We start from the raw sequence: 27,052 nt of genomic DNA, 5'->3' as shown, positions 1-27,052 counted from the left end.
CATTTACTTTTAAAATGAAGATTCACATTTCACCCTCTCAATTTCTAACCTTGATGCCAGTTCAAGTCAAATCAAGCCCATGTTTATTGACTTGCCAGAGTTTACTGACAGAAAATGTTACTCTTGGCAAATTACAAAACGGCTGGGAGTATCAGACAAAATAACTGACGCTTCACTGCAGTAATATAAATGACCTAAATACCCAGTTCTAGTGGAGTCTTTTGATCTGTTAAAATAGATCTTTTGTAAAGTACAAATTGCACACAGTGTAGAAATGTCACTGTAACAAAATATCTAACAACCTTTTAAGGTGCTCTATTAATCAAAAATGTTCTCAAATAAATGCAAAGTCATTGTAATTATTATCTTGTTGATGGTTAGTAGCATGTTGTCTGTGTGACCCCTTTGCAAAAATGTTATCTTTCATCTTTTCAACATGCTGGCACATCCCCAAGGCTATGAAAAATCGAGAGTCTGGGGATGCAGGAATTAAATGCATTTCCAAATGCTGCTTTTCTTCCCTACATTTTCTTTTGAGTTAATTTATCCCTTTTTTTTTTTTCTCCTTTAACTCCAAGACCTTCTTTTTTTTTTACATGGTTTCTAAAATTGGATAGTACCTACTAATTGTAAGTGATTCAGTTTTAACATTTTTCTTTTGCAAAAGTGCTGCCGTGGCTCTCACAGAGATGTTCAGCACCCACCTCACTTGCTGATTTCCATGGGAGCTGGAAATGTTCAGCTTTCATAGAAATAGCACTGAAGATGTCTCAAGCAGAGGACTTAAAAGCTGTTGCTCCAGAAATGGCAGGCTGCTTTTGGAAATACAATCCTATATTTGAAGTGGGATTTTTCTGCAGGAATTTGCTTCATTTTGGTTTGATTCTGCATCAGCTTCTGTAAGACAATTGGGGTTGGGATGAGGAGTGGCTTCCAGGCATGGATGTGTCATGGGGGAGGTGAAGGACAGAGGAATGATGAAAGTCCAGGACCAGCACCAGAGGTCATAAGTGCTTGGTTTGATGTCCCTCACCATGCCTGTGTGCCCTCACATTATTCTGTGGCTGTGGCTGCTCAGCCTGATTCAGCACAAGGAGGGCTTGTACTACTGGTCTTGGATCCAGCAGAGATCAGTATAAAGACCCTCTGTTTAAGATCCCATATTTTAATGTGGTGATGTATAGAGGTGACAGAGCAGCCCTGGATTTCTCAGGAAATTGTGCTGATAGAGGCTCTGGGTGTACTGGGGCTGTTTGAACCAGGTAACTTCACTGGAAAAGTTACAGGGATGAGCTCCTTGAGCAGATAGACTCTGTCAATGCAAAGCAATGTTAATTGAGCATGGGTAACATGCAGGGGGATGGCATTGCTTTAAAATCCTGCCTGGTATTGCAATAGCATGCCTATATATCTTTTAAGGTAGTTGATTTAGTTATCAAAAGGAGAGTAGTGGAGATAGGGATGCACCTTTCTTTAAGAAAGGCAGGTAAGCAGCTGATGTGCAGGTTGTTCTGCTTTTCCACACCACGTTTTCCACAATTAATTGTACAGAAGGACTGCTGAGCAAGAGCGTATGTCTGCTTTGGTACATAAATAATACATTTAGATGTCAAAACAAATTTCAAGCGCTGAAAGGAGAATAAACAGAAGGAGAGTTACTACATGTAAAATTGAGCAATTGAGTTAGGGATGAAGTTGATGCCAGGGCAGTCAGTCCAGTGTACTAGCCTTTCTTCCTTCCTGCTTGAAGGTGCAGTGGAGAGGAGGTAATGCGACTAGTACAGCATCGCCTCAGAGCGTTTCTGAGTCATAAACTGAAGTGCTAAACATCTGTCAATTTGGAAATAATAGGACAAGATTTTTTTGCCAGGAATATTTCCCATGGATATCCTTTCATTCAGTGTTACTTCAGATTTCAGTTTTTACATTCACATTTTCTAGTCTATTTCTAGGATTAATATATATCTTTTAACTCGCATTTGTAACCTCTCTTGATGCTTGTTTAGCCATGCATCTTATGGAAATTCCTTTAACTCATTACTTGTATGGAGTTACATGTATGCCACTCTAACAGAATTTTTAATTTGTGTTTCCTCTTGCTCTGCTCAGCCAACCATAATACCATGGAGAAATGTTCTGTCTTGAGGGCAGGAATAAAATTTATGGAAATAAAATTGATATCTGAGATACGTTCTTGAAGGTCGTCTTGGCTTACATCTGCCCACTGTTTACTGCAGTGATGGGGATATGTATGCGTGAAAAGGAGGGTGGAACTCTGTGATTGCATCCTTTCCTGGCAAATGCTAGTTAGCAGTCTGTGTCTGACCATTTTAAAGGCCTGCTGAGCTGCATTACTGAAACTACAGGTCACAACTAACAATTATGCAAGTTAATTACTCTTTCCTCCATTGTGAAAGGCTTATATAAGGGTTTCTTTTTAAAACATGTGTAACTGCAATGCCTTGAAGAAAAAAAAGCTGTTATTTGCAGGAGAATACGTTGTATAATAGAAGTCAAAGCAAGAATCTACCCTGATCCTTCCTCTCACAGAGTTGGTTTAGCCTGGATCCCCTAAAAATAAAGTCCTGAGGGGCAGGTTCGTGTATACTTTGAACAGAGCTGCATGACTAGGAGCCTTCTGCATTTTGAAACATGTACATTTTATTTCAGGGACCTGTGGTACTTTATATATATAAGACTTCTTTAGATACCTTTCTGCACTAATCTTCAACCAAAAATGGTATTACATTTGTAGGACAGTTGGGAATGTTCAGAATCCAGAGTAACTAGGAAAATTCAAAACATGGCTGCTGTGAAACATCTATTTTCACACAGCACAAATAGTGTAACATACAGTTGTTTCAGGGTTCAGTTTTGGAAATGTAAAGTGGTTTAAAAAAAGCCACTAAACTCAGTACAAAAGCAGTAACTACATTCCCTCTGGAGCCAATCTGGTGTGTAACACAGCTCCTTTTGACTTTTACTATCTGTGGGTTTTAATGTAGGTGGAAAACTTGCCACAAAATAATAATCGGATAGTACTCGACATTTCTAAAAAATGTTTTTTTTTCCCCACCAGATTTGCAGCCTACACAGTGAAGTTATGTACTTGTATCATGAGAAAATATAATTTAGGGAAGCAGGAATTCACTGATTATAAAGTCTCAAATGGCTAAGGGGAATGCAGCTTCAGTATTAGGCTTTTAGAGAAGAAAAATGCTAGTAATCTTTTACCCGTGCATTTATGTCTTGAATATTTACAGATTCATGTAAAACAGAATGTACTATGTGGATGTATTTTTCAGTACAAAGCAGTAGGTACCAAACACATAAGATGAAGTAGAATGGAAGTAGAAGTGTTTCTGATCTGCACAGAGAAAAGTCCTTTTTATGACCACTGGTAATAAATGAGATCTGAAATAGGCAGCAGTACAAAATTGGCATAATACCACTGGCACAAAGGGAAATTTCACTCTTCTTCCTTTAACTGTAATGGCTGCAGTGCTAGAGATAAAAATCTAAAACAAAAGAGAAGAATACAATGTAGAAAAATCTAGGTGTATTTAAAGATAAGGTCTTAAAATAGAACAGAATTTTGAGAAAGGTTTTGTTGGGTTTTTTAACAAATTGCATTATTTTAGAAAGTGTCTTATTAAGGCTTCTTATTTTGGAGTATTCAGCTAGTTTTAGTTCTGTTTTTCATGTTTTTTAGCTCAGATACTCTGTTCTTCACTATATATGTCAAAAACTGTACTTGTTTTGTTAAACTTCAGACTGGCCGTTCTGTTGATAAATACATTACTGTGGCCATTATAAACACTTTATTAGGTATTATAGATGAGGAGTCTATTACAATAGTTACTGAGGTTTCCATAGACCCAGTTTCATGGTACCTTTGTCTCATTAGGCCAGCATGCTCCTAAAATGTCTCCACAGAATAATAGACAATTCTTGAATTAGGAGTATACATAAATAAAAGAGTGGCTTTAAAATGTTGTATCATGATTTGGTTGTTTCAAGGAATTCAGAACAACTGCTCTGCTACAGACTTTGAGGAGTAGAGTGTGTAACTGCAGCTTGCTGATGTTTCAGCCTTGTCTCATAGGTAAAATGGAGCAAAAGTTCATTAAATTCATGATTGCTTTAAAAAAAAAAAAAAAAGGGAACTTTAATTTACATCTTGCTGGAGGAAATGCTGTAAGAAGCAATTATATAGCCCCAGGTTGTGTGTGCCTATAATTATTTAGTATCTATCATGTACCATGTGAAATGCCTTTTTTTCATAGATCCAATCAGCTCCCGGTTATTGCCAGAAAGAAGTAAATTTTTCAATATTCTTGAGTTTGTCTTGAGAAAATGTAAAATGTTTCATTAAGACTCCTGTTAATGTATCTGTTTGGATGTCTTCAGGTTTATTTGAAGTTCAGAGCCATTCTAATAGAATGAGTTTATTTGACAGTAAGGTTTCTGTTTTATCGGGAGTTATTCTGCTCTTTCTGGACATCTTGCTAATTCCTTGGAATAAATTTTTAAATGTTATCTTAGATGACTGAATGCTTTTTGCTTCATTTTTGAACTGCCACTTAAACCTAACAGCTTTTTCACTTCTTTGATGTATTTCGGACTGTGTCTTGATAAAATTTTCATGCAAGAGCTGTAAGGCTGTGTCTTGCACCTTCCCTAGATTAGAGATACAATACAGGTTTTAAGACAGGTTGGTGACAACTCTTGATATTAACAGTGCAGCCGTCAAATTGTAGTAGACAAGCTACTTGCACTTGCTCTTTTGTCTCGTAGAGGTGTTAAAGCAGCAGGCCTCCAAGAGAGATCTTCCTGGGAAACACAGAAAGAGTAACTAAGAAAAGGAGAAGTATATTCACTATGTCAAGCTCCAAAGCTATTACTTCTTTCTTACATCTTAGCAGAAGGAAGTACCTGTAGGCGCTAAAAGCAGCTCAGCTTCCTAAACTGCAATAGATCAGCACTTTCAAAGAGGACTGGCTGTTCATCAAATACGGTAATTTATCCCCTTCTTTCTGAATTGTTGACATCTGATCACACAATTGTGATCACAGAGTTGCAGTTGGAATGCAGAGGAAATAGTGAGAAATACACAGCTCTGGGTGAAAGAGAATGGCATCCTCTTGGCAGAAACTTGCAGGTTTCAGCACATCTTCTTCAGGCTTGTCTGGAAGTATCACGCAAGCTTCAGCTTCATTTCCTATGCAAAGGGATTTGTGGAGGTTGTTCCATTTTGTTTGTTTGTTGAATGTATCTCAAGTTCTGAAGACAGATTATTTCTTGAAAAGGGAAGATAAATTTGGAGGGATGAAGAATTTGCTATCAGAAGTTCCTTGTGGAGTTTGCTGAAAAAAACCCTAGAGAAAACACAACACAGTTTCATTACATGTTTTTTCTTCAAAATTGCCTACTACTGGCTATTCTTGTGTATTGTTTTAAAAGAAAGAAGCTAGTACTAAATCAAACTTCCAATTAAAAAAAAACAACCCAAACAAACCAACAACATTTGCCACAGTGACCAGAAAATTAAATTTGTCTGCCTCAGTGTCACCATGGCTTTCAGGAGATGAAAAAACGAAGATGAGTGCTACGTAGAATGCAAAACTGATCTCAGAGAGTGCAGCTATTCAACATTTTTAAGGTTTTGCATCTGGTTTTGTAAGTAATAATTCAGGTAGATTAAATGCGGTCTGCAGTGTTCTTTAACCATTTGGGAAACAAGCCCTTTTCTTTTGCAATATTTCTTCTTCCAGTAATTGAAAAAGTAAAAATAGATCTGGTTATTTTCACCCAGAATTGCTCTCTTATTGAAAAATGAAAGGTTGACATCTTCTGCTCTTTCTCTGGGAAAATTTTGGACAAGTTCTTCAAAGGTGTATACAAAAACAAGGAAAAATTCTGAACTTTTTGATTTCTTTAGAAGTATACCGAGCCTATTTTAGAATTTTAGAGTGATTCTTGATATGAATCAGATGTATTTCCCTGGCTTTTGCTATTTGACTCGTTCCTAATAGCTACTGGTAGACACTGTCATGATGTGCTGTTATCTTGATCTTGATATCTTAATTGTTTTAAAAGGAAAAATACTTTAAAATGTTGTGGTTGGCACAGTGGGAAGCAGAAGAAACTCCTTCAGTATAGTTTTCCCAAATAGGAATAACACAGTGCCATTTTTTTCACATACTCTTACTGCTTTTCTAAACCTTTTGCTGACAAAGAAAACCTTCAGGGAGATCTTCCATCGTGTACAGCAGTGTGTGTGTGCCGAGGGCTGAAGGGAGGTTGATGAGCAGCATGCTTCTGGCCAGCCTAGTGAGCAGGTCAGCCAGTGTCCAAGAGCCATGTCAGTGCTTCTCAGTGATCTGAGTGCCTGCCATCAAGTGGTGAGATGCTGGGGTCAATGCAAGTGTGTGTATGTATGAAATACTCTCTCCAGTGAGATTTTAGATTTGTTCTATTACCTGATATATTTTAATTGAAGATGGAGGAATGAACACAAAGAGCCTGTAGTAGAGAAACTAGTACTGAATAATGAGGTCCTTCAAAAGAGAGGTAAGAGAAGTTACCTGCTGGAAATCTTCCAGGGATCTTGGAGAATAGTAAATTTCAAGAAATAACTATTATGTATTTAAGAAAAAGAAAAGCTAAATAACTCTTTGAGGCCATTTGAAAGAATATTGCAGGAGATGATAGAAGTTTTCTTTTTTAATGTGGGAAGACCTTAACTGGAACCCTAAGAGTGACTTCGAAAAATTAAGCATAGGAAGCATGTACGTGCTCATGCATAGTTGTATATTATACACAGTTGTATATTACACATAAATACCTGGAAGGCACTGTAGAATAAGTGATATAATAAATCTATTGAAGCATTAGGTCAAGTCTGAAGAAGAGAACAACTTGCAATGGTATCCTTTGGAAAAATGTATCCTTTGGAAAAATGTATCTGCTACTACAGAACTATATGTAGCTTATGCTTTAAAACAGTCTATTGCACTCTTATAGAATTCTCTGCATTAAATGCAGCCTGAATATTTACTGCTTTTTGTGGTATTCAACCATGATCAATAACATATAAAAAGCTCCTGACCATTCTGTCCTTAAAAAATTACTTCGGGCAAGCCCAGTAGCTATTAATACTTAAATAATGCGATCTTGCTTAAATTAAATGTGCCCTATGTACTCCACGCAAATAATTGTATTTACCACAAGGTAATTTATTTCGCACTTTCTGGAGGGAGTGTGAATAAAGAAGGATGTTCTTTTTCCCTCTGTTTTTATTAATTTTCATATTGTTTAGTACAGGATAAAACCAGATCATATGGAGAAAAATATTTTAACATTTTTATGTAAGATATTTGTGGTTTAAAATTTAAGTCTTGTATCTGCTGTTGCAAAAAACTTGTATTTGATTGTCAATGAAGACAAAAGCTGTATGAAACTATGTGTTTTTTCTGTTTTATTTTTAATTCCACGCAAAGTTACCTTTAAAAGTATCAGAAGCATATTACTGGTGGTAAGAGGAATGGTGATGTTAGTTTAAGAACCACTTTCATATGATGGTAACTAGCGCATGCAGGCCAAACAGAGTTTGGAAATCACTGGGCATAGAAGATACAGTCAAACTCGTGAGCAAAAACCTTGCTGAAAGGGTCAGATGCTGTTAGAACTTCACCTTGATATTTATGCTGTAGTTCATATCAGATTTAACCGTTTTAAGCTCTGTCCAGGAGATTCAGCTGTGAGTACTTGTTTCAAGCTAATTTATAATACAGTATGTCGAGGTGGAAAGCCAACAGAGAAATGGGTGCATCAGGTTTTGAGTTCCAGAAATCTGCAAAAAAGCCACAGAGATCAGGAAATCTCAGTAGAATCAAATGTTAAATCTTTTCAGTTGAGACCTGTTAGAAAATAACAGATGAAAATTATTTTAAACTAAAAATTAGGTAATACATCTCTCAATATTTCAGCTAAATCTTTGGAGCAAATGCCACACTACAAAAAAACTGTTCTAAGGTCCAAGTGTGAGGACCAACTGCTTGCTCAGCATGTTCTGGGAGGGAAACAAGTAGGAAAGAATAATTACCTTTAAATTAGTGATCCAAGAGTCCAGATAAACTCTTACAATGTGCTTTGATGCTGGTGTGGAAGAGTCTCAGTGGCTTGTTGTGGACTTAGCTGAATATGAGCTGTTCATTCTTGTGATTGCTTTATAATTAAGACTTTGAAGTTGCCTTTTAACTTGTCCTAAATAAATTTCTGACAGATCACTTAGCATACAGACCGGCATGTCTTAGAGCAGCATATGTGTTGATCAGAACTTTTTTTTACCTCCTAAGAAAAGAAGACTGGTTTGTTTGGACTCATTTTCTAAGTTGCTAAGTCTGCACCTTTCATTCTAAGCAGAAACTGTCTACTTTATTTAGCTGTGGTTGTAGGCAGTGATACATGCTTTATCCTGCCTTGAATTAATGACTGAACGGTAGGATGATCTTAAGGTCCTTTTCAGCCCTAACCATTCTATGATTCTAAGATTGCCTCCTTGTGCCGTGTGGAAGAAATAGGAGCATATTCAATACATAGTGGCTCTGTCTACCTATTAATCATAAAATCATGGGGTTGGAAGGGATCTTAAAGCTCATCCAGTTCCAAACCCCCTGCCATGGGCAGGGACACCTCCCACTAGACCAGGTTGCTCAAAGTCGCATCGAACCTGGCGTTGAACACTGCCAGGGATGGGGCAGCCACAGCTTCTCTGGGCAACTTGTTCCTGTGTCTCACCATCCTCACAGTAAGGAATTTCTTGCTTATATCTAATCTGAATCTCCCCTCTTTCAGTTTAAAGCCATTCCTACTTGTCCTGTCACTACATGTCCTTGTAAAAAGTCCCTCTCCAGATTTCTTGTAGGCCCCCTTCAGGCACTTGGAAGGCTGTTAGAAGGTCTCCCCTGAGCCTTCTGCTCCCCAGGCTGAACAACCCCAACTCTCCTGTCTGCAGCCCCATTCAGCCCTTTCCTCTGTTATTTCCATAGCTCTCCCTTGCTGTTGCACTAGGATGATTTTCACCTGTAAGGTTTAGTGTACCTGTTGGAAAACTGCCATAACATCCTTCCTGTGTTAATTTGTATACAGTTCTCCTGCTGTTAAGGAAAGCAAGTGCTTGTTCAGCCAGCTTCCACTTCTGGGCAGTAGAAGAGGTGGTGAGACTCTTGAGAAAGTCCTTCATTTGAAGGGTTATACAGTAGTTAATATAATTTATGTTTCAGCAGTATTTCCTCTTTTAGGTTTTACTTGTTCAAGAAGACTTAAATACTGCTCAAAGAGTAGGCTTGAAGCGTGGGAGCTTGCCTGCCTGCCTGCCTGCCTTCAGGTATCGAGAAGCGGGCTCGTCTGCCTGCGGGGCTGGGGCTGAGTGACAGCCAACTCTAGGGCGTGGGCTTCCATTTCTGCTCCTAATGAGGCTTCTCTTCGCTGCTGTGGGGTGGAGATGCTACAGCCATTGTTTCAGTAGGAAAGCTAGCTTCCTAACCTGAAATTACATGGTGTGAACACTCCCCTGAGATGTCGTTTAAGGAGAACTGGAGAATATAAGGCAAAAGAGAAGAGGTATGAGGACTTCAGAGGGGATGACTGGTGGAGGATTGCAGAGTTGATAAAAGAAATGCAGATGAAAGCAGGTGAGTGAAGACAGTAGCGGAATGGAAGTGAAGAGGTTCGCATAGGGGTCTCTCTTTCTCTGGTCTTGCCACACTGACATCCAAAAACATCTCAGCAGTCTGAGGAGCAACTTTTACTGTCAAAAATCATCAGTTGTAACACTGGTTGCCAGCTGGGATTTTTGAAAGACCAGCTGAGCTGGGTAATCAGTTGTTTTTAAACACCATGGTTAAACAGACAAGGAAATTAATACCTTCCAAAGGGACTGATATTTTGACTAAAGGTGAGGGGAATAACCTGTTCATGAGCTCAGTTATTTCGCTCAATGCTGCGGTGTTTTGTCTTGATTTAGACTTTGAACGGTGTTGATTGTATCAAGTCACATAAGTCAATTTAACATTGTTCCTCTGAATCCTGTTTACACGAGGGTTTGGATAAATCTGTCATCATCTCCACATTATTACTGTCACTATATTTTAGAAATCAGGCACTGTGTTGACTCGTGAATATAATCTGTGCTGCAGCATGGCCTCTAAGGTTTAGTGTGTGCCATAAAAAGCATCTTCCCTGGTTCTCCAAGCATGCTGTAGCACACACCACTGCTGTCTCTGAAGCAGATAGCGCAACTGATGGGGTGTTGTGTAAGACTTTGGTAAGTATTCCAGAAATAGCAATTCCTTTTATGCAGATAGGTCTTCCTAGTGGAAGCCCAGAGCTCTGGAGGCACTCCTTGAGTTGCTCTTGCAGGTGCTGTAGTGGTAAAAGCAGCTTCTCTTTTTTCTCCTTGCGCTCTGGGAGTTGTTTCAGTCCACCTTTTTGGGCTGCAGCTGCATGCCATTACCTCTCAGCATGGACCTGAGCCACAGGACTGATCTGGATAAAAAGTAACCCTGCAAAAAAAGGAGTTGGTTATTAGACACTTAGAGATTGGTTTACCTGGCACAAAAAGGCAAGTTCCTGATCTCTTAGGCTTTTGAATGGTTCTTAACACCCAGAGCACAACTGCAGAAATCAGGTGGTGTTTCTGCTCTATCTGCCGGAAACATGCAGGATCAGATGCTGCTGATATTAAAATCACAGTCCTTTTTCAGGAAATCTGACTCGGTATCTTTCGAGGCCACCAAGTGCTATTTAAAGCACAAGCAGACAGGAAAGAAAAAACCCCAAAATACTACAGAAGTGAACAAAAATATCCTGAGCTTAAAAGCAAAGCTAACAAACTTCAAGCTTGTTCCTGTGAAAGTAGAACGGTGAGTTTGAAAGCTGTGCATGAATTAATTCCCTCAAGATGTTTCTGTGGATTTCTTTCTGCAGATGCTTTCTTCCTAATAGGATACTTTTTACATTTTTTTGTGAAGTCCCTGAAAGGTAGAAGAGATGTTAGTATAACTGAAGATGTTAATTCCTCAGTAGAATTTCCTTAGATCTCACCAAGCCCCTTCTGCCTCAGAAGATGGATGTGACTTTAATTATTTTCTTTATAGCCTTTCAATGAGACCTATGGATTTAACAAAGCCATTAGGGAAGAAGAATGCCGAGATTATCTGTTGATCTATCAGCTATGTGGAGGGTCCTGTTTTGTTTTGGTTTTTTGCAGTAACTCCCACTTTTCACAAACATCAGAGCAGGAAGCATAAAAAATAGTTTCTTTTTTTTACTAGAATTAGTAAACTGTCATAATATGTTTTCCTAGTTGCTTTTGCAATGAAATTTAACTAATCAGTAAGATGCTTAAACTTCAGTACATGAAGTTTCAGCTTATTGTATGGCAATTAGCTTGTAAAAAATCACAGAATCACAGAATCCCAAGGGTTGGAAGGGACCTAAAAAGATCATCTAGTCCAACCCCCCTGCAAGAGCAGGGTAACCTACAGTACATCACACAGGAACTTGTCCAGGCGGGCCTTGAATATCTCCAGTGTAGGAGACTCCACAACCCCCCTGGGCAGCCTGTTCCAGTGCTCTGTCACTCTTACAGTAAAGAAGTTCTTCCTGATGTTAACGTGGAACTTCCTATGTTCCAGTTTACACCCATTGCCCCTTGTCCTATCACTGGATATCACTGAAAAAAGCCTAGCTCCATCATCCTGACACCTACCCTTCACATATTTGTAAACATTGATGAGGTCACCCCTCAGTCTCCTCTTCTCCAAGCTAAAGAGACCCAGCTCCCTCAGCCTCTCCTCATAAGGGAGATGTTCCACTCCCTTAATCATCTTTGTGGCTCTGCGCTGGACTCCTTCAAGCAATTCCCTGTCCTTCTTGAACAGAGGGGCCCAGAACTGGACGCAATATTCCAGATGCGGCCTCACCAAGGCTGAGTAGAGGGGGAGGAGAACCTCTCTTGACCTACTAACCACTCCCTTTCTAATGCACCCTAAGATGCCATTTGCCTTCTTGGCCACAAGAGCACATTGCTGGCTCATGGTCATCCTCCTATCCACCAGGACCCCCAGGTCCCTTTCCCCTTCACTACTTTCCAGCAGGTCAACCCCCAACCTGTACTGGTACATGGGGTTGTTCTTCCCCAGATGCAAGACTCTACACTTGCCCTTGTTAAATTTCATCAAGTTTCTCCCCGCCCAACTCTCCAGCCTGTCCAGGTCTCGCTGAATGGCAGCACAGTCCTCTGGTGTGTCAGCCACTCCTCCCAGTTTTGTGTTATGCCTTTCCAGAACAGCAGCAGAGGTCATGACACATTCCTTTTCTGTGTGTGTTAAGGAAGAACAATCAAATATGTGTGAAATTCATTTAATCTTGTGAAATAAGGAAAAAAGAACCCTGTCTGCTTGGGAAAAGACAGAGCTCCTGTGCATAGCCAAAGCCAGATGCGTGGATCTTGAAGGTACATTGTATGGGAAGTAAACTCCTCAAAATGTTTAAATCTGTTTTGTACTGGAAATTGATTTTCTAAATTAGCTTTCAAGAGTGCCATTGTTATTTCACTGACATAATGAGAGGTGTGAGATTTGCCTGCACTGAAGTACACATAGGTCAGAATTGCAATTAATTTAGGAATGGATTTAAGCAGTACCCAAATCTGTTATGTTAATTAAAACATTTGAAAAATAAAGGCCATTTTGGTGACTGTTTTGTAGTTTTGCTTCTGAGTAGCTACAGTGCTAATGTGATTGCTATAATCTAGTGACAGCTGTCACAAGGAATTAATTATTATTTGTCTTTATTCAGTATTTATTGTGTGTAAGTTGCTTGTTAGTATAATTACTCCTGTTTAGAGATTCTACTTGCCTTCCTGCCAGAGGTTTAGTGGCATATTTTGTTTTGGCAATAATATCTCAGTCTTTCACTGTCTGCATCCAAGTTTATACCTCATGGCTTGGTTGTCTTATTGTCTTCTTAAATATAAGTATAGTTCATTGTTGAAGATTTTGAGGTGTCTTTGCTGCTTTGCTTCCTTCTGTTGTGTGTTATACTTCCTTGTTCTTTGTTTATCTACCTTAAAAGAACAGTTATATCTCTTATCCTTCTCTGGCATGTATTTCTGGTTTTGTGATTTTTTTAATGTCTGACAATAGAAGGAAAGAAAATGTGGGGTGTGTAGCCTCAGCCAGCTGACCCTTCAGCAGTTTTGCAGCGCTTACCGTAATACAAACGTGGGCTGCTTCTAGGCATTTTAGCATGTCTGTCAGCCCGGTTGGTGGGATGTTTACTGCGTGACTGTGGTGGCTTTGAACAACAAAGATTTTGGAGCAAGGGTGGGTAGAAGAAATAGTGACTTGAACTAGGGCATTTCTCAGTTATTTAAGGTTTATTATGTTCATGAAAGTCACCAGATTTTGATAAGATTGAACACTGTTAATGAACAGCTGATAGAAAATTAAAGGCAGTAAAGTAACCTTGATGGAACAAAAATAACCCTTTTCCTGCTTAACTGTAAGGTTTTTCTGATTGTGGAAAGCCCTTCATGGTGGTATCATTGGCTCGCTGGATGCAGATGGTGGTCAGGGTTACTACCCTGGTCAGGCTTTTGGCAAGACAGACACCTGCAAAACCTTTAGCTTTCAACCTTATGCTTTGTTGCTGCTGCTAAGATTGTACAACACTCTTATGCAGACCTCTGATTTAAAACTAATTGCTACCCATTGGAATACGGGTAAGTCTGGCCTGTATTCAAGGAACTGTAGCTCAGGTCCATCCCTAGGAGAGCAGCCACCAGAGTGGTCCAGGCCTGTTTCCCAGCAGCATCCCTGCAGGGGAGCCAATCTCCCATGTCATCTTCCATTGCACTAAATGTCACTCCTAGAAGTTTGCTAAAACACAACGTTTGATCTGTTGCTTCAGTGAGGAGAAAAGCATTAAAAGAGAAGATGTGGTGAGAAACTCGACTGTGGAAAAGTGAAGAGGATTGTGCAGAGCTTAAGGTGAAATGATTGGAAACTGCAGCTGTCTTACTGAAACTGTTGTTCTCCATAATTTTCCTTCTTGCACTGTCAGGCTCCTCCCAGTCTGTGACATGATTTCTCATGTGCTGGATACCACTCTTAGGTTGTTTTGATACTAAGTGAAGGTCTCATTGAGACACAGTTAATGTATATGGCAGGAAAATACTGTTTGCAAGGTTTGGTCGTTCTTTGCTTGAGAGACGATTTCTCGTAACTCTATTTTTTAAATGGCAAATTATCTTTCATTACATCTCTGAGTTGTAGTGTATTATTAGACCTGACGAGGAATCTAAAGACTTCCTTTAATTCTCAATGCTCAAGGCAGAAAAAAATTCTAAAGACAGGATCTAATTTAGAATAAGCAGATTAAAAACAAAAAGCAGAAATTAAGCAATCATTTTGTTACTGGGAAGTCTCCTGTTGACTTGGAACAGAAACTGAAATGAATTCTTATCAGACAGAAAATGGACTTTACAGGTGTTCTGTCTGTCTCAGTCTTCCCAAATTCTCTTTCATAAGGAGTTTTTCTGCCTCCTGTGATGTGGCCAGCAGCCCTTCTCCTTCCACAGCCCCCCTGCCCAGCAGTGTAAGCACTTTGCTCTCTTGGCAGTTTGTAAGGATATGCTTCCTCCTATGTGAAAGGACCGGTAATGCATATGGGATATTTTTGATAAAGTTTTGCTGTCATTTTATGTACATGTTGTATAAAGTAAAAGCAATGCCCTTATTTTTGTTGGTCATTGCTCTAATTATACTGGAAGCCATAAATGGCTATTGTCTTGGATTTGATTGTGATGTGATTTATCCATTCAAAATACCTTGATTGCTGTTTACTTCCGGACTTTGAGTGTTAATTCTTACGTGCAGAGCTTGCTATTGTCCCTTAAAATAGGAAATGAAACCATACGGCCTCTTCTTTGCGTTCCAGGTGTTCAAATGATCACAGAAGAGTTTGTGGTCAGCCTGACACCACAGTGTAGCACCTCAGACTGCTTTCCTTTTGCTCTGCCAGGAAGAATCCTTGCATTTAGACAAAACATCTTAGAAGTCCATTTTTTTTTTTTTTTCACTTTTTTTTTGCAAATAACAGCTACTTTTTTTCTTGTCATGGAACAAGCTGTGTAAATGGATCTAGCAAGATCATCACAGAAATGATGAAGAAATACAAACCTCAAATACCAGTTTTACGATGTTAGGCTTGCAGTTTTCTTTTCACATTCATTTACATATTTGTTGGTACTGTGATAGCTGTTTTTATTTTGTCATATGCAGTTCAGTTGTAAATCAGCTAGATGTTTGATTTCTGTCCATACTTAATTATGACTGCATTCATTTTAGATGAATTCATCATTTAGGTGATAGCTCCTGTTGTAAGTATTGAGCCAAGTCTTCAGTGTGGTAATGCTAATGTCAGTCAGAGATGTTCTGCCAGAGTGATGTATATGGTATGTGTTTCATTGTCTTTAATGGGAACTGTAGAAAAGATTAATTGAATAAACTCCCAGATGGCATTTCAAGATGGCATTCCATTAAATTGGAAGCCACTAGTTTACAGTAATTTGAAGTGTTTTGGTGGTGTTACCTTTTGATCTTTCAAGACTGGAAACTGTCCGGTTTCGTTTAAAACAAGAGTCCCAGGCTTCCCTAAATGTTATTTCTTCTAGCAAAATCAGAGTAACAACACTACAGATTCAAGAAGGGTTAAACAGTTAAAATCCTGCAGTGAGCTACCATTTTCAGGTGTTAGAGCATCCCTGGGAAAATACAGTCTTAGGATGACATTTCTCAAGCTTGTTCTAATAGAAGTGTCCCTTTATTTGGCATTGAATTCAGAATAAATGAATTTAACAGCTTAAGAACATTGAGGAAATTCCAGATAGCGTCATTTTCTTGAATTATTTTAATATACATATTTCAATTCAGATTTCAAAGAGTGTAGGCACTCTAGTGTGCTTGCAATGAGGGATAGTTATCTACAGCCTCCACATTCTTTTTTAGACTCTTTTCCATAACAATGTGAACATAAGAGTGCATATAAAATGTTATACTTGAATAAATGAAAATTTATTGTGTGTGTTTCCTCAGTAGATTTTAACTGTGATTTTAAAATGCCATTTAATAAGTTTTGCAAATAGAACATTTCTATACATTAAACATAAAACCAACAAAGCACTTTTTTGTTAGTTTTAACAATAACTCACATCTGTACAAGGAGCCTACATTATAGGATCATAGAATCATAGAATAGTTAGGGTTGGAAAGGACCTCAAGATCATCTAGTTCCAACCCCCCTGTCATGGGCAGGGACACCTCACACTAAACCATGTCACCCAAGTCTCTGTCCAACCTGGCCTTGAACACCACCAGGGATGGAGCACGCACAACCTCCCCGGGCAACCCATTCCAGTGCCTCACCACAGGTGACTTACATTAACAGCCCTTTCCAGAAAGCTAGATGATGAATAAGTATCAACAGGGTACAAGTGTGCCCTTGTTTGCTTTCTTGCAGATTACCTGTGTTTAGGTTATATTCAGGTAACACAATGAGATATTTACATACTTGTCTGTGGCAGAGATTTCTGTAATGTTTTTTTGCATGATACCCAAGAAGTTCGCTAAAAATAGACTTGAAAATCAGAATAATCTGTTTCCGAAGTGAGGGAGATGGAGAAGGAATAAGATCACCATCAGATTCCTCTTGTGTTATTACTGGGATTTTTTTTCAAGTTTTGTCTATTGTAACAAGTAAGAGAATCATGTTAGCTTAAGAATTTATTTTTAGTTATGATTCCCAGTAAGATTTTTCATGGGAGCTTGCTCTTCTTCTCACAGGTGAATTTCCAAAGCCCTTCTCCACTGTCCTCCAGGCAGCACTGGGCTGGCACTCAGCACAGACGTGTGTGAAGGAGAGTTCAAAGAACAGCTATTAATCTGTCTAATGAATGAAATCCTTTGTAAGCACCATAACATTTGAAAAGGAGCGAGTTCCTGCATACTCAACAGATCTGATTACCATGTGACAATTACAGTAGACTATTGTAGAGGGTGAAAAGGCCTTTAGAGACCTCGAAGCGTACAATAATGTACTGGAAGTCGGCTTTAGTTTATTGGCAATATTCAGTTCAAGGTTAAGTTTTATGACACCTATTCCTTCTGTATATGTTCAGCTCTTGTTTTATCTTACAGTGCTAGCTTTTATGAAAGTTAATTGTATTTTATTTGACTTTTTGTTCCATCCATGTCTTTTTGTTAGGACAAGTCTTAGGTACACTTCTGGTATCCATTTCCTTTAAATGACTGTAGACTATTGGATGTCTGTAGAAGCATTTTTCTACAAAGCTGTATCTACCCTATGAAACTGAGCAAGGCTGGCATATAGGTGTGAGTGCTGGTATGCGGTCATCCATCTTTACCATTAGATTGCTAGGGTTAGTTATATACTAACATAGATACAGCCTCAAATCTCAGACTTTTTGTGAGTACTAGCTCTAGCATGAGCGTGGCAATCTACAGTGGCATCTCAGGTCACCAGCGTATGTTTGCAAGAGCTTTGGAGAGCTGAGAGGTGGGGAAAGGAGAGTGGTCTCCATGTGGCTGGCCCAGAAAGGAGTATGGATAGAGAAGGATACAAAGAAAGCTTTTTGAGAAAGCTTTAAAGAAGGGGAGTTCATGGATCTACTCAGGAGGTGAGAATGAATTGATGTTGTTCTTTACCCAAAGATCCTTTGTCCTCTCACCAAGTGTGTCTACATCCTTTCCTGGCGGTCATGTATTTAGAGACGAGCGGGACCTCACAAATCTCTTCCCAGCCATGTTTTGAGCTGGTAATAGTGTAGGAAGGCAGCACTGGCCATGCTGACTGCAGCTTCAGTGTTGGTATGAACAGCACATCTGTACTACCCCCAGGTCAGGTCGCCATGAATATCTCCAGGTTTTAGAATAGACAGGAGCTGTTAAAAACAGAGATAGTCAATCTACTGCTTTCAGGCCCGTCTGTTAGAGAATGTGGTGTTCTGCAGGTACTTCAGAAGATCTGGACCTCACAGTCAGCATTTGAACTGCCAGGATACAAACCACGGTGAGGCCTATTGCTGAGACCAGTCATAACTGTGGCACAGCTCAAAGGTTGCCTTTGCTCTTTTCTAGGTGTTTTAAGCAGAAAGGTCTGTTTGTAAGATGAAGTATCTTTCAGTGGCAGTCTTTACATGGCCAATATGAGATTAAAAAAACTATTCTCAATGTACGTTAAAAAAATACTGTACAGTGTTTTATTCTGTCTTTCGATTAAGCGTCCAGTTTTTATTTAATAGTTTTCACTTTCCTTACTTCTTGCCCTCAGTGTTTATCCCACTGTCCACTGTGAATATCTTAGTCTGGATAGGGTATTCCTGACATTTTGCTTTGATGCGGTGCCATTTTCTGAATGAACTAGTGAAAAGATTAAAGTACATGGTTTTGTTCTGTGCCTCTTGGGAAGGTGCATTGATGATGATGCAAAATAAGTGCTTTTGGAAACATTAAAATTTTATGTGAGACACTTGACCCCCACAGTGTCTCTGACGTCAAGCTGGGGTGGTAGCAGCCAGCCATGATGACATTTGAAAAGACACAGTGTGTCTGTGAGCAGTGATAATGTAAAATGCAGATTAGGGACTGCAGAAGGTTAAGAAAGAATTTTTCCATCACCCACAGTGTCGCCTATCCGTGCTTTTCCAAACAGTATACGGGAATACCTGCACTGGATAATTAATAAGTGTGTCCTGAATTATTGTCTTTTGTCTTCTCTGTATGTCAAGATCAAGAACTAATGCTAGAAACTCCTTATTTCCGTTTGTTGGCAAAACGTGATATTCTATAGCTTGAGTAATTTATCACCTGAAATTGTCATGAAGAAATAGTGCTAATTAATTATAAGCAATGTAACATTGCCCTGTGTTAAAGAAAGGAAGTTACTTACTGTCATTGGGGTTTTGATCTTAGTGTTTATGCAATCTAGTCATCTGTTAACGTTTAGGAGAGTGCCTCCCAAAGAGAATATCCACTTTTTCTGTTTATAGCTGGATTACAGATCATTAGCAATCTTTAGATTCCTGTGTGTAAAGAACTGCTGTGAGAACTGCATACAGACACGATAATTAATGCTGTGCTTGTGGGAAGAACTAAGTTGATAAGCCACTTAGGTACTCAACAGATGGGGATAGACTAGGTTAAGCCTTTCCTGATATATCGTAGCCTTTCACTGAACACATAGGGTTCACTTCAGACTGAAGATAGATAGGCTTGTGTTTACTTCTGATTAGATATAATGAACTACAGGATACAAATTTTCCTAGTCCTAATCTAATCACTCTTCTGATTTGGACAGTATGCTGTTTGTAATGTTGAATTTTCTTTGCATGAAGCCCTAATGTGTTGGGTTTTTTTGTTAAATACAAGACACTTCAGAAAAAAGTTCTAATGTTCTCATTTGGGGATTGTCTTGACCACCAGTGTGCAACTAAATACCTGTTACCTGTGGCATTGATACAGAAATTTCCTGTGCCCCTCCACAGAAGCACAGAATAATATCACAGAACAGTTGAGCTTTAAAGAGACACGAGAACATCCTCTCATCCATCCCCTGGCTCAGAGCAGGTGGAGGCAGACCAGTGTGCTCAGGGCTTTGCGCATTCCAACTTCGCATCTCCCCAAAGACAGAGAGACTTCGCAGTCTTCCTGGACACCCTTTTCCCACATTTCAGCATTCTCACAGAGAGAAAACTTGCCTTACTTCTAACAAAAATCTTCCACATGAAGGCTTGTGTCTGTGGCCTCTCATCCTTTCCCCTGGGAGCTGTGATCCCTCGTTAATCCCATCCATAAGGCAGCTGAAGACGGCAGCGAGGTCCGCCCTTGCCTGCTGTCAGCTAGTGCATGGTTTGGACATAATCCCACATGTAGGAGGGTTGGGGCACTGGGTGATGCCAGCCAAGGTCCTTTCAGCAGGTATGTTGGTGTCTTGAGCTGCTGGAAGTGCACCTTGCTGGTTGGTGGGGATGATTCTGCTCCATCTTGGGATCTCTGTGGACATTGTGGGAAAGTCTTCAAATGATCACTTTCTAAGTAAAAAAAAAAACCCAACAAACAATGAAAAAACACTCCAGAAAATCCACTGAGGAGGAGGAGTATAGCATCTTTTATTTTTGATACATTACTGATTTATTAGTGTTTTATCACAATTTCCCTTCACTTTGAAATCTAGTAATATTTCATATATTACATATTTAAATATTTATTAATAAGGCATACAATAATATTGGTAGTAAATAGCAATATACAAATGTTAAATATTTATACATAATACATAAATAGAATCTAGATCAAAGCATAAAAAACAAGCATACATAAAAATGTTGAACTATTCTAGAGATTAATACGATAAAACTATATTATTACATTCACATAGCTTCAACATGCATTTTACTGCAACACAACACTTCTTGAGGGGAAGGCTATTTTTTAAAATTAACATAGCAAGGATCCTGCCTAGTGGGTAAAGTTGATCTGGTGTTTTTAACATACCAAATAAATCAGACAGTGCCTTAGGAAATAATAGGATTTGCTGATGTCTGACACCTTAGAAGAGGATTCAGATAGTTAAACTTAATCCTTCAGCCCTCTTCGACAAAACTGTGTTGGGGGAGGTTTATTCGATGTTTTACTATAGAGAAGCATGGTGAGGGTTGGGTACTAGAGCTCTAAATCTTTTTCTCACATGAAGGCTAAACAAATCTCCTATCTGTCACAGAAAACGTTGTGGTTGTTTTGCCATAATGTATAACTCTGTAATTATGTCTGGAAAATATGTTTTCCTTAGAAGTTAGTAGAGAAAAAATGGAGCAGTATGATACTGGAAATGTATTTTGAAGACTGCTTGTGTAACTGAGATCATCTCTGTGTTTGTTCACTGATACATGATGCTTTTTCAGTAAAGGATTGTGTCACCCACAAGTTTTTTTGCATGTTCTCTAAAAGTTCTTAAACAAGGAGTGGGAGTACAGGGCTCAGAATGTGAGGGTTGTTTGCTGGTTAGCATTGAAGCTTTTGCTGTCTGACCAACATTTGGGAGTTAGTTTCTGCCTATCACTGTGAGAATTCTATTGTTATGGTTTGTGCATTACAGAATTCAGCCATGTACGGTTTTTTACAGCCATGTGCAATTTACAAATGTGCCAGAGTAAAAGTGAAGTAACGAAGCAGAGAAATATGTGATTAAAATACCAATCCAATTCTCAGGGTGCTGTATGAAGATATTTAATTAAGAGATTATCTGGATAACTGAAGAACAGAAATAACATCTGTTCTAAATTGCATCAAATGAATAATAACTTGTGCTTCTCAAATGTTTAAGAGAGAAGAATTGAAAGAAAAAGAGGCAAGGAAACGTTCTTGTATCAAACTCTAGATGAAAAAATCACATGGTTCTTTATAGAAGAGTAACTATCCTTCCTTATTTATTGACAAAGAGAATGAACAGTGGCATAGCCTTGTTTAATTGCTCTTTGTGTTATAAAATGCAGAAAATAATTCTGAATTAGAAATTGCTAACATTATTTGTCATGGTTGGATCACCACAGCGAAAAGGAGTTTGTCAAGATCTTTGTAGCACTCCTGTTTGTATATCAACATTCTTGCCTTCCCTGAGCATCAGTTGCCTATTACCTTTTCTTCACATTTCATGTATTAGCAACAGGGAAGTTCATGAACCAGCAAAGCCTGATTATTCTTCAGGGGTGACATTCCCTATGCCTTGTCTTGGAACCTTTGGAGTAGTACTGGTGTCATAGCAGGCAATGAACCTTTGGAAGAGCTTTACAATTTTACAATTCGGTGTAAGCTTATGATTCCTACGTATAGGAAAAATTTTTTGTGCTAGGGCAGTAGGAATTTCTAGCTACTGGATATTGGCCTAATACTGATTATGTTGAAATTAATTGGAGATGTCTCTGTGACTTTTTGGAAAGCAGCTCTGAGTGCCTTTAAATTTGCTGTGCCTGGTCTATTTGTTTCTTCTCCGTTCATTTTGTTTCCATTAAAAGATGTGTTGAGGTTGCCTAATGAAAAGTCATGTTAATTTCATTTCATTTCAGTGTTTTTTATACCTTTGGCATGGTAAGCAACCCCATAGGATAGTTGGGGTTGGAAAGGACCTTAAGATCATCTAGTTCCAACCCCCCTGCCATGGGCAGGGACACCTCACACTAAACCATCTCACCCAAGGCTTCATCCAGCCTGGCCTTGAAAACAGGGGAGAGCGTGAATGCAGTCCCCCACTACCACAAATTATGCAGTCGAGTTTCCCACATTTGGGGAAATTGCAGGGGCCAGCACACCCAGAGTGCAAGGGATGAGCCTCGCCATGGGAAAACCACCTGCTTGATCATGGTGTCTCCCCTTCCAGGTAAGTATCAAGAAGCCTCAAAAAGGCATCAAATAGAGTTTTCAGTTCTATGGATTCTTGCCTGGTCTATCCATTTCTACTAACCTCTGTGTGTGTCTCCATACTGATGAGGGCTGTGATGAAACCCTCTGGATGTCAGTCTGACCCACTCCAGCTAAGCCTGGAGCAATTTGATAACTGCCAATTTGTCAGCTTTCTCTCAGCAGAGGTATACTGATTCCAGAGACCTATACATTTTTTAATTTTAAGATGCATCACTGACCATTTGCTTTCAATTTAAAGTTGGATTTTGGCTTTTTATGTTAATTAATTCTTCTGTCTTATACTTCTAATGGTGTCTCCTTCCTGGACACCTCACCTACACCTTGCATTTTCAGGCTGCCTACCTGTCCCTAGATAGATTTGGAGAACTGGGCAAAGAAGTGTTCACTTTGCAGGTTTTCGGGTTTTTTATGTTCAGGAGGGCCTGTAGACACAATTGGGCTGTTAGGGGATATGTGTGTGTGCTTTTATGTAGTTTAAGCAGTAGTTCAGTTTACACCAGAACATAGTAGGTGAGTATCTTCAAACCAAGTATCTTACTATGCCTTGGTGGCTTCCAAAATCCCTTTTTCCTACAGCCTACTTTTCTTCAATTCTTTCTGTTGGAAGAACATTTTAGACAGACATAGTTCACACCAAAGCTTCTGTGCAGGGGTATGTCACTTCCTTTGAAATGCTACTCTACTAACATGTTATTGGACAGGTTTTCTTATACATCAGCTGTTAGAGGATATCTACAATAATGTTTTAAGTCAGGTTCGTTTGACTTTAAAGATCATAATCAGTTCTGATCTCATCCCTGGTATGAGCATGTGATGAAATACAATAAACTTCTGACCTCTTCAGTTCAGTTTGATACAGATGATCAGAAGGCATATAATAAATTTTTCATTTGTGTTTCTTTCATGCTGCAAGAAAATGACATATGTAACTTTTAAGTTAGAAGTTAGTGCCATTAATTTAATTACAGATGCATGAGGTTATGATGTAATGCGCAACTGCTTTAGCATTGAAACTATTCTTCCTAGGTCAAGCAGTCAAACCGATGGTTAAGTAGGATGAAACCTTATGCCTACCTGCCTTTTGTGATGTCGCTCTCCAGGTAGTCTCATTCACTTGCCTGTTCTAAGCACAAACAAAATTTGTTTCAGATGTGGAAAAGGTAATGGATTACTTGCATTGCAGTCCATGCCAAATGTTGCTTTTGAAATGCCTTTATTTGACAATTGTAAAATGTGATCATATTTAAGGTTGACAGAGCTCCTTGGGTAATGGCATTAACCTTTCACCATTTATTTGAATAAATATAATGGATTTGTTTTCGTTCTGCTTAAAGTTGTCCAGAAGCATAAGGTTCATTTTGCTTGGACATTAGGAAGGCAAAGTGTTCCCTCTCACCCTGCCTGTGATTGGCACCAGGCATTGTCTCTTGCTAGCAGGAGAGGTGAGCAGCAGCGGCCTAGAGGTGCTTTCTGAGGAGCATTGCTTTTCTCTTCCCGAGCACAGCAAGGGGTGCTGTGGGTCCTCAGGCAAGAATAAGAGTGTTCTTGGGCTTTGAATGTACTTGAGCTATGCCTTAGTCAAACCAGAGCTGTTCCTTGCACTGTCTGTAACCAGTGAATACCTTTTCCTGGGTAAGATAGTGCATAGAACCTTGAGTAGATTTTAAGTAATGGGGAATATCATTAATAAAATACTGATTTGGGGAATAATATTTATATATTTCTACAACTACTTACTTTTATTTGAACTATATGGTTTTGACAAAGTTTACAAAATGTGACTGATAACTTTGTAGCTTTGTATCAAGACATTTTAGTATCTTTCAGTCATTTTGCTCATAGATGTGTTTCCATCTGCCAGACTTAAGTTAGCTAGCCTTATATACAATTTTTCTCTCATTTCATTTCTCTTAGAGATACTTCTGAATCTCACCAGTAAAACCCCCACTGCTGTTCTTCTTTTGAAGTTGTGATTTTGGCTTTTGAATTGCAAACTTCATGCGGCAAATTGAGCTGCTACATCCCCTCTGGCCAAATCTGAGTTGCGTATCTGCAATCTTTACCTTTCTCTGGTACTGAACAGTCATGCAAAGTGTGTACTAACTGTCTACCTTCAGTCTTGCTGCTATCTGGTAACCCAGATGCTTATTTGATAGACACACTGGATGTCTCCTTACTGTATTCGGTGGTGTGGTCTGGCAGAGTTTGAATGGCACTTCACAAAAGCACATCACTGAACTGCTGGGACACCTGATTCCACCTGAATACCCAAACTGCAGTAAAAAAAAAAAAAAAAGAAGTTAACAGTGCTAAGTCATGCTTTGTGGGGTTTTCAGCACTTAGGAGACCATTGCAACATTTTGCTCTAGAGCAGATTGAATTGCCTTTTTCTCTTTTTATAAATATACTTTAAAACCTTATGGAAGACAGACACATGGGACTGAATCCATGGAGAATGCTGGTATTTCTATTACTTTATTAGTCAATGTCTGCAAGCTGCCATATTTGAGACTTCTGTCTCTTTCACCATTAGTTGGTATGTATTTTATTTTGCCATGTTAATAGTAATAGATTAGAAAATAGTGAAAACTACAGTTTACTGTAGAATTATTGCTTGCCTTTACTATCTATCATACTGGGTTTTTTTCATAGCCATTATTTTTACAGTCTTCCACGTTGTTTCTAGCACTTAGGGCCATACACAGTGACTGTGACGGCTGCAGTCTGAGGTAGTTTAGGAGCTTAACCGGGAGGGTTAACCTGGATTCAGTTATCTTGCATTACACACAGAGGGATTTTCATCTAGGTGGTTATCACGTAGCAGTAGTATCTTGTTGACTACATTCTGGTTCCCTGCATAAGTCCTTAGATAGCTAAGCATTTTTTGAAAGGCAATGCAACAGCCTTTGAGTTCGTCTTACTACTCAGTGGAAGGATTTTTGTCCTGATCTGTTTTTGCAGAAATCAGTATAAACCATAAAGCAGCTAAAAGTTTGTTAGAACAAATTAAAAAAGCTTCAGTATGAAGAACCACTCTTGTATCTAAAATGCACTTTGTGTGCATGTGATTGTTGTGGTTTTGTGCATCTTGTTTTCAAGCACCTATCCTGGAAAAAGCTCAGAAAAGTCTGCTAGGTTAATAAAACACAAGTGGAACAGGCTGCCCAGAGAGTTTGAGGCTGCCTCATCACTGGCAGTGTTCAAGACCAGGTTGGACAGGGCTTTGAGCAACCTGGTCTAGTGGAAGGTGTCCCTGCCAACGGCAGGGGTTTGGAACTAGGTGATCTGTAAAGTCCTTTCCAGCCCAAACCATTTGATGATTCTAAAAGTGGCTTTTCCATAAATTTGCCTCCTGTTATCTAGAAAGTCGTAACATACAGATACAATTACAGTTTGTGCTTTTATTGTGCCTTCTTTACTGAGTCACATTGTGGCATTTATCAGAAATAAAATTAACTTTAGGGCATGGGAGACAGTGTATATTCACCATTCCAAAGTTTTAATTTAAGGCAGATTATGACAGTTGACCTTTTGGCAAGACAAATAGGCTTTTCACCTAAAGCTTGGTAATCTAAGATTACTTTAATACTGCTTTTATGAGGCTTGCCTGATCAGATAAAATAATTTTGAAAACTTGAATTGAAGCGATGTCTCATACCTTTCAGGTTAAGTAGGCAAAAACATGCATGATATATTCAAGTTGCCTTTAATTTGAAATACTGTCAGACAGTTTGTAGTTGACTGTCATTGTAGGATTACCAGTTCTCCGCATAGTGTTCTGTAACAACCACCTACTGTTGATGTTCTGTGTGTTACCAAAACCATTTAGCCATTTGTGTTGAAATGTCATTTGGAAAGTTACCTAAACTGATGAATGCCCTATACTATCCAGTGTTGCAGTTGCATTTTAAAACTCAGTGTCCTTTTTCTCCTCCAGTGTTTTGTGCACTGCTCTCCTTTTTTTATGGTAACTCTGTGCTGTTCGCATTTGGGGTACTAATGCTTCTGGAGGTGTTTGAATTCTAAAGAGACAAGATTTTCCCTTTTCTCTGAAGAAAAGTGAAGGTAAAAACCTGTATGTTATTTAGCCCAGACCCAGGAGGGGTGCCTGCGTGACCTGTGTGTGGCTTTTCTGCCCAGCTTTCTCACCCAACAGTGGATGGACTTTGGTACTCAAGCAGCAGAAACATGTTCGTGCAGCTGCTCTGTATCTATGGCTGAGCCTGTTGGTCTTGAGCAATAAATATGTTTGGATAAATTTTTACCTTCTGGCATGCACTTTTATTGGTTTTCCTCTTGAATAGTCTGTGGAAACATTTCTTCCCTTCAAGGCTAATATGGTTGATAGCATCCTTTTAAACAGTGTGGCTTCTATTCTTATTTTACTGCAAAGAATCAAAAGCTAAAACTTGAGCAGACTTATAGACAGAACTGTGTGGTTATTCTATTTACGAGTACAATGGAAAAGGCTCTTTAAAATTGTCATT

General features: G+C 39.0%; 1 protein-coding gene and 1 non-coding gene across 5 annotated transcripts in view; one reads left to right on the top strand and one right to left on the bottom strand.

Moving 5' to 3' along the window:
* PPP1R9A (protein phosphatase 1 regulatory subunit 9A) overlaps positions 1-27,052 on the top strand; it is a 154,632-nt gene that overhangs the window by 44,559 nt on the left and 83,021 nt on the right. The window lies entirely within an intron of this gene.
* Positions 22,366-22,529, bottom strand: LOC136009531 (U1 spliceosomal RNA). Its single transcript, XR_010610593.1, has one exon. It is a non-coding gene; the product is annotated as a U1 spliceosomal RNA (small nuclear RNA).

This window comes from Lathamus discolor, chromosome 2 (assembly GCF_037157495.1).
Source record: "Lathamus discolor isolate bLatDis1 chromosome 2, bLatDis1.hap1, whole genome shotgun sequence".
Lineage (NCBI taxonomy): Eukaryota > Metazoa > Chordata > Aves > Psittaciformes > Psittacidae > Lathamus > Lathamus discolor.
The sequence above is the reverse complement of the archived record's forward strand: the minus strand, read 5'-3'. Positions and strand labels throughout refer to the sequence as shown.